This window comes from Corapipo altera, unplaced genomic scaffold, assembly GCF_003945725.1.
Source record: "Corapipo altera isolate COAL_440 unplaced genomic scaffold, ASM394572v1 61356, whole genome shotgun sequence".
Classification (NCBI taxonomy): Eukaryota; Metazoa; Chordata; class Aves; order Passeriformes; family Pipridae; genus Corapipo; species Corapipo altera.
The window spans coordinates 64231-72316 of record NW_020885092.1 but is presented as its reverse complement, the minus strand read 5'-3'; the positions used below and the strand labels follow the sequence as shown (position 1 = coordinate 72316).

Sequence of the window (8086 nt, the reverse complement as noted above, 5' to 3'; positions counted from 1 at the left end):
GAGATCGAGACCAGGATCGAGGTCTAGGCCGAGGTCGTCTTTGTCGGTCCCGCCGTGATCTTCCCATTGGCCTTTCTTGGTAGTCTCTATACCTTCTGTCCTCTCTGTCTCTAAGGTCGTCCTCATATCTGGAATATTCATAATCTCTCTCCATTCTTTCCCTATCGTAGGTGCGTCGGTAGAGGGGATTGAAGGAGTCTCCCCATTTCTTGCTCTATCACAGGGTCTCGAGCAATGGATCCCAACTGTCGTGCTTCATCACCTTCAATTACATGACTATCAGCTCCCTTGTCCCAGCATCGCACCAGCCAGGTGAGGACTTCTTCACCAGGCAAGCGCATATAATCTCTCCGTAAATCTCGAAGCTCTCTTGTGGTCAGTGATTGTGTAATTTCACTTTCTCGCATTATTTCTTGTCCATCTCTCCCACGTAGAATCTTTTCCACCTCTCTCTTTACTCTTCCACTCCTACGTGGGACTGCTCCCACTTCCTCCCTATATCTCTCATGTGGAGGTGGAGACTGGGCATGCCGTGGGGATAAGCTTCTATATTGTTCACGCCGCGGAGATGGACTTCTACGTCGTTCATACTGTGGGGATGGACTCCTATGCCGCTCGCGCCGCGGAGATGGACTTTTGCGTCGTTCACGCCGTGGAGATGGACTTCTATACCAGTCATGCTATGGGTATGGACTCCTGTGTCGTTCGTGATACCCCGCGGGTGGAGGTAGTGAGTAATCTTTCGCGTGCTGAGATAAGGGCCTCCTCCTCCAATCATTCACACCTCCAAGAGAAGGTTGAGTCTGGAGGGGTAGGGATAATTCCCCCTCCAATTGAGGGGGATGCTTTGGCTCCTTCTTTGCGTCTTTTGCAACACTGACTGTGTAGTCAGGGTATAAATCATCAAGCGACAATACACCACCGGCCGTTTGTACTGTTGCTTTCTTTCCTTTTGATGCCATTCTGTATTCCTTTGGTCGTGCCCCTAGTTCCTTTGGACGTGCTTCTTCCCGTGTAGCCGTTTCTTCCTCTTTGGTAGCTGCTTCTTCTCTTCCAATCGCTCCTTCCTCAGTCACAACCACTTCTTCCTCTCTCGCAGTCATGCCTTCATCACTTGCTGTCGCTCCTTCATCACTTGCTCTTGCTCCTTCTCCCATTGCTGCCGCTCCTTCGTCCACTACGTCCTCTGTTCCTTCTTCTTCTTCTTCTTCTTCTTCTCTTTCTTCTGTGCGTTCTAGTTGCAGAGATGGGTCCGTAAGTTCCTTGATCTCCCTTACCCACGTCTTCTTCTTCTTTATAGGGGCAATGATGACCTTCCGGTTCTTAGCTTGGGTCCCGGTTCTAGTGGACTTAGTAGAAATGGCATTGACTTCAGGTTGTGTTTGGACCCCAACTTCTGTGGACCTAATAGGGACATCACTGGTTTCAAGTGGCGTGGTTTGGGTCTCTGTGTCGACCTTAACCCTCTGAAGGTGGTCTATGGCAGCTCGATAAGCATTAGCCAGGCCCCAGCACAAAGCGGAGAATTGCATATTCGGGTCTTTGTAGGAAAAGCACCCTTCTGCCAAACAGCGGGCCATCTCACCAGAATCAAACATTTGTTCTGGTGTGAACTCCCAATTAATGGGGGGTGACACATGTCCTACTAATCTACCGAAATCTTCCCAAGCTCCATGCCACCCGGAGACTGGCCTGTCTGCAACCCTCTCCAAAGTTCCAGCGAGTCCCTTTGAGGTATGATCTTTCCTACAAGAGGGAAAGCAACGGAACCCCATTCTTCCAAGTTTAAGGAGCACTTCCAGTACCTTTATCAATGACAGTATGGTTGCGATGAGATTTACATAGTAATTAGAGCCGATTTTTACCATGGGGATCTCCTTTACCAAACCTTCGATGTCAAAATTAAAGGATGGAAGCAATTCGTTCCATCCATCCTCAAGGTCTGGACGTCTCCCTATAGAATAGCCTGACACAGGTGTAAAGGTGGCTAGAATTATAAGACCAATTAATGAAATAGCCATTGTTTTTGTTATTATTTCTTCCTGATCCCAAAACAAACTTTGTTTATATAAACAAAGTTTCCTTGGCTGCTTTCCCAGACTCTGGCAGTGTTCCCAGACCTGTTCCCAAAACAATAGATCGGTTTGCAAAACAACACTGAGCTTGGCTGTCTTCCCGGAGAATGTTTATCAAAACAAGCCAAGCTTAACCAAAACAACCATCCTCTGCTACCAGAAAAGTTGTACAAGTTTTGAGCTGGCTTCCCGCCAAGTCCCCAAAACTCGACAACAAGGACCCGCCTCCCAGAGAGGGAAAAGAGGGAAAAAAAAACAACTAAGCAGCCAAAGCTATAGCAAATATATATATATATATATATATATATATATTTTACATATGAGACGGTTACACAAAAGGAAAATACCACACACCTGGGGGGGGGGGGAAAGGGGGAGGGAAAGGGAGAGAGACAAAAAGGGGCAAGGACCGAGCAAGTCAAACAGCCAGCCGAAGGCAAACTAGCAGAAATCTCAGCACTTCCCTTCGAACAGGCAGAATGACTTGACGCAGCCCAAGGCTCTCCTCTCACGCGAAGCGGATAGCGGCAGTCACTGTAGGCCTCGGCTCCAGATAAGTTCGACCGAAACAGGGACCCACCGTTCTCGAACCTCGCCGGAGAGGAAGAGGGCGCGATCCCTCCCACTGGTTTTATTTATACCTCCAGTTACGTAAAGGAATAGCATGGAATACTTCCGTGATCACTTTTCTAGTTCCTTCCTGGTTACAAGTTGGTCTCCAGGAAGGCCTAGGGTGAAACCACCACATGCCGTAAGGTCCATCTGTTTTTTTCTTATTTTTCTAATTTTATAAGCTTTATAAGTTGTTAAGTAGTAAAAGTAGATTTTAGAAGCAACAACCCTTATTCCTCACCCCTTAGCACCCTTTAGTTTACACATTCCCTACCCCATCACCCCATTCTATGTTCCCCATATTAATTCTACCCCTGAATTCCAGTAGAAAATGTTTAGTCTTTTGTCAAGGCAAGGCCTATGCTGTTTGAGGACATCTAATCCTGGCCTGAACCACAAGAGAACAGTCAAGAACTGGGTGACTGTGTACCCTCTGTGCTCTGAAGATGATGAAGGTGATGAAGCGGTGGTCCCGAAATACACCCCAGACCCAATTCCCAGGGGGTGGGCCAGGGGGTGGACCAGGCCAAAAGCTACAGGATGGACAAAACTTGGATTGGTTGGGCATTATTATAAATTGTAACACTTGAACACGGCCTGGGCGCGCGTCTTGTGATCTTTATGCCTAGGCACAAATTAAACCCTTTTCTTATCTCATCCTCAATTAACTGCTCCGGAGTTTTTTTCCTCAACACCATTAGGCATCAACTGGTGGCCCATATGCGGAAATCAGAGACCTGAGGCTACTACAAATTGGAAACTTTCATCCTGCAGGAATTCTTCATCAGCCAGCATTTTTGGAGAATTCCCGCAGTGATCTAGGGAAGTCCCAACTCCACAGAACCAAGCACGGAGCACAGAGGTGAGTTAAGAAAAGGGTGAATAAGGGAAAAGGATTTTTTTTGTTGGCAACTGTGGAAGAGTTTTTGTGTTTCCCAGGAGATAGGGAACACAGTGGGACTGAAAAGGCTTGGACTTGGGCCCAAAAGTCGCGATAGTCAATTTCCAGTAGGCGAAAGGGTTTCACTGGGTGCAGGTCAGAGCGGATTCGTTTGGGTTTCGTTTTGATCAGAGGGGGACACCCTTCCAGCGTACTCTGTTGCTGCAAGGAGCCGGGAGGGTTCTGTAGTTAAGTGGTTAAAGTAACAACTTTGTAACCCTAGTGCTGCGAGTTCGAGTCTCGCAGTGAAAAGTTTTTCTGTGTCTTTTAATCAATATGGGCAGTACACAATCCGGGGGGTAAGTTTTGGAGGACTCCCCTTTAGCCCTAATTTTACACCACTGGAACAGTCTAACTAAACCTGAAACACCTTTAAGAAAGCAAGAACTGTGCTGGTTATCTATGAATGTGTGACCTTCATACGGGAACCCAAGGGGGGTAGTGTGGCCGAAACTTGGAACGTTCAAATTAGATACTGTAATGCAACTTATTATGATACTACATAGAGAGGAAAAATGGGAAGAAATCCAGTATGCAGAATTGTTTCTATTTCTTTTAACATGGCCTGAGTGGAAAAAGAGGTACAAGAAAGCCCTGAGAGGGCAAGGGAGCCGCACCAAGCCCGAGAAAGCGATGGGACCGAGTCCTGCAGGCATAGACAGTAGAACAGAGGCTGTCGGTTTGGCCAGAGTAGGCACAGCGGCGCAGATAGGATCTATAAGGTCGGCTTTTGTTGGAACTGCTTTCGGCACGGCGGAGCGGGGAGGCGGTAATACAGACGCTGCGGGGCTAGCTAACTCGGAGGTAATGTCTAGTTTGATCGCAACAGGGGTAATAGCGGGAGCGACTCCTGGCCCCACAGGGGCAATGAAAGCGAGACTCTCCCCACCTGTTCCAATGAGTGTGGGGGGAGCAGCCCGTTGCCTTGCAGCTGCTGACGGCTTTGCTGCAGCAGACGGGGTTGTCATGATAACAGCAGAGGTGAGCGCAGGTATAACAGAGCGAGAGCTGAAGTTGATAGTTCTACCAGTGACGTGACAAGAACTGTGAGGTCTAAAAAGTCGGCTTTTACTAGGGTTACTTTCGGCGTGGTGACACCAGAAAAAGTTACTATAGAAGCGACATCTGTTGTAGAGGCAAGAGAGACTTTAGAAATCGCGGCAAAAGTGCCACCGGAACCGGCCAGTGTAGTGACGGCGGCAGGTGTAGGGGTTGCTGGCTCTGACGGTGGCAATGAAGTGAAGGTGTCAGCCCCAGGGGTGTTTGTAGAACTGAGCAGCCCAGCACTGCAGACAAGCGCTGGAGCCGTTGATTCAGTGGTGATAGCAGCGTGAGAGCTGTAAAAACGGGACTGCATGCCCCGATTGCAAGGGGGACCCCAGAGTTGACTGCTGCGAACATAGCAGACTGTGCTACTGTAATGGCGAATACAAAGGCAATTAGCTGGTCTAAGATGTATGAAGTTAGACAGGATACGAATGAGTCACCCACAGATTTTCTGAATAAGCTGAAAGATGTCAAAGAAAATATTGATATAGAGTCAGACCTGGGGAAAAAACACCTAGTGTATTTGTTTGTAGGACAGTCTACAGATGATATAAGGAAAAAACTGCAAAAGGCAGGTGGTGATAAAAAGGATATTGGTGAGTTATTGGATATAACTTGAACGGTATATCGGAATAGAGAACAGAAGACGAGAATGGGCAGTGGAGCAATTTTAAGAACAGATGTTTTCGTGGTAACTGAACTCCCAGTTCAGAGTGCAGGGGAGGTTTCCGGAACGGCCGTTACCACGGCAACAGAGCTAGCTGGTGCAGGGAAAAGAAAGTTGCTGCCTGTTCCTAGTGCTGTAGGAGTGTGCATAACCGGACAAAACCAAGCAAAGTTTGTCCCAACTATACTAGCAAGCAAGAAAGGAGGAGAAGACCTGGAGATGGAGAGAGCGAGGCTCGAGCAGGGAGTGGTCCCGAGGTTTAAGACCGTGGCAAACACAGCAGGGCGGGGACAGGCAGACCTGGTCCCAGTTGTTGTTTTGGCTGACGAGGAAGCTTTGGTCCCTGCTGGTGTGACCCAAGCAGGGGCGTCAGATGTAAGTGCTGTGAAAGCTCTAAGACCATTAGGCACGGTGGCACGAGGGGGTGCTGGGACCACTGACTTTGCCGAGGTGACGGGACCCAGCCCTACCCCTACTGTTCCGAGGACTGGCCCAAGCATAACAAGCGTGACTGTAGATCGAGTCGTAACAAAGGCACCGAAAGCTGCGAGAAAAACAGGGACAAGGAGAATGAATAAGCATGTAAAACTTCCCCCGCCTGTACTAACTAACGTGGAGAGGGTAGCCCTTTCCCCTGTAGCTGCTGATTCCATGCAAGCAGCTGCCACGGGTGCAAGTGTAGTGAAAATTTTAAAACCAGCCGACAACTTTACGGTTGTCATAGCAATAAGAATGCCTGCTCCGATAACAAGCGGAGCAGGGCCGAGGCTGAGAGCATCCAGCCTATCCCAGCGTGTAGAAGAGGAAAGGGGAGATCACGTGACAGTCACAGGCGCCGCTGCCGCTTTGTGAGCGCAGGGGCAGCACTGACCACCAGCGCAGCGAGAGTAAGTCCAGCTGCGGGACAGTTAGAGTCCAAGTTTGGTACAGGAGCTGCTGCCACTCCTGCAGACGGAGCGGGGACCGCGGCAAACACAAAGGCAGACCTCTTCCCAACTGTGGCCAGTACAGACACAACTGCCCATAATACCTTGGCAACTACAGGCAAAAGACCGGCTAGAACTGCAGAAACTGCAGAAAAAGCTAAAGCAGTGTTTGTAACTGGAGTCCCAGCCCAGCCTGACACGGGACCCTCTGGCTCCGCCATTAGGGGTGGAGACGGAGCTGTCACTCCCCCTCTAGCTCTCCCAACCCTTCATGATCCACACCCTCCCACGAAGCCGAAAAGGGGAGGGTATCATCAGTATGCATTTCCAGCAGTATTAGCTCCAAACCCAACAAACATGAAAGCTAAAACTCACCGGTGTAATATATGTAATAAGTACAAGAGTTTCTTTAACACAGACACATACACATCCAATGATGAAACAGGCTATGACTCAGAAAAACCACAAGCATACTGTCAACTCAAAAAACTGTGAAAGCTGTGTGAAATACTTTGGAAGAGAAATTGAGTTATAATACCATAACTGTAATTGAAGTTACAGGAATAAGTGAAACCAAACCATTCTTTGAACTTTTAGGATTTAAATTAAGTAAATATTGGGTGATTCATCAATTCTTCTGTATGTTAAACTCTCCTAATCCTTCATTGGGTAAGAGTTCACTGAAGAAATTAAAAATTGAAATCAAATTCTGTAAAAGAGAGATAAAAGTTATGATTTTTGATACTAAATATGTTGAAGCAGTTATCTTTTTCATACAGGAGAACCATGAAGAAATCCCTGCAGAGGCTGAGAGTGCTGTCATCCCAATGGTATGGGCCAACATCACACTCAGACCAAAACCAGTAATTACCAGGAATACTACAAACACAGTGTACACCACAAAAATTAGAGATACAATTACCAACATGATGAAGCAAATGGTGAGTGTTCTTTCTGTAAGGGGACACTAGAAAAGAAATTGTCTAGGTCTGAATGGAAAGAAACTGATTTGTCCCCAACAAGCAAAACTAGAAGAATAGAAACTGTCTATTGACCCCTGTATCCTCTGTATTCTAAAACTATTAAAGGCTCATAGCCCGTGAATGAATGTCTCTACCCTAACTCAGGAGGGGACTGTGGTAAAATCAAAAGAGGAGCCACTGTTTTACTCTTAATGTGAACTAACAATGTGTCAGAAGTTGACTGCAGATAGTCTGTTCCAGCAAGCAGATGTGAAAGCTGTGCTACCAGAACTCAAACTGAGTCATAAAAACAACTTTTTTGCAGAAGTAGAAGAATGTCTTAACAACTGCAAGTGAAATACACCAGGACAAAGAATTTTGAACTGCAATAAAATCAGGAATGAGTAAACAAGAAGTTAACATAAAAGCCCTCTGACACGATTGAGAACTGTTATAAAATCAACCTGTAACTTCCAAAGGTGGTACATATACAACAACCAAACAATGCTATGATTATTGTGTTTGTTTTGTTATTTTCTGTTCTATATTATTTTTAAGCTTCTCTTGTTAGCTTAACTGCCGAAGAATTGAAAACTTGCTTTTGCTTTTGCTACATGAATTGTTTTAAGGTTTGTAATGTTTGTACTTGCACATATCTTGTTCCAACAACAATTTGTAAACATCTGTGTCTCTTTAGTTACTGCAGCTTGTGAAAAGAATTCCTGCTGAAAGAGTAGTTTAATGAAAAGTCCATATAGATTTTCATGTGATTGTGAAATCATGTTTATATACTTATGCTTTTAAGATGCTTTCTTATCTAGTGTCATCTAAGAATGTATGAACGCTGAATTACATAG

The 8086-nt window shown here is 46.4% G+C and overlaps 1 long non-coding RNA gene across 1 annotated transcript in view; it reads left to right on the top strand.

The window, feature by feature from the left end:
- The window catches only part of LOC113960180, a 14890-nt gene extending 6818 nt beyond the window's left edge, over window positions 1–8072 (top strand). Inside the window, exons 2-3 of the long non-coding RNA XR_003531990.1 lie at window positions 3189–3191; window positions 8062–8072. This is a non-coding gene — a long non-coding RNA (uncharacterized LOC113960180). The remainder of the gene's footprint in view (window positions 1–3188; window positions 3192–8061) is intronic.
- Window positions 8073–8086: the final 14 nt, after the last annotated feature.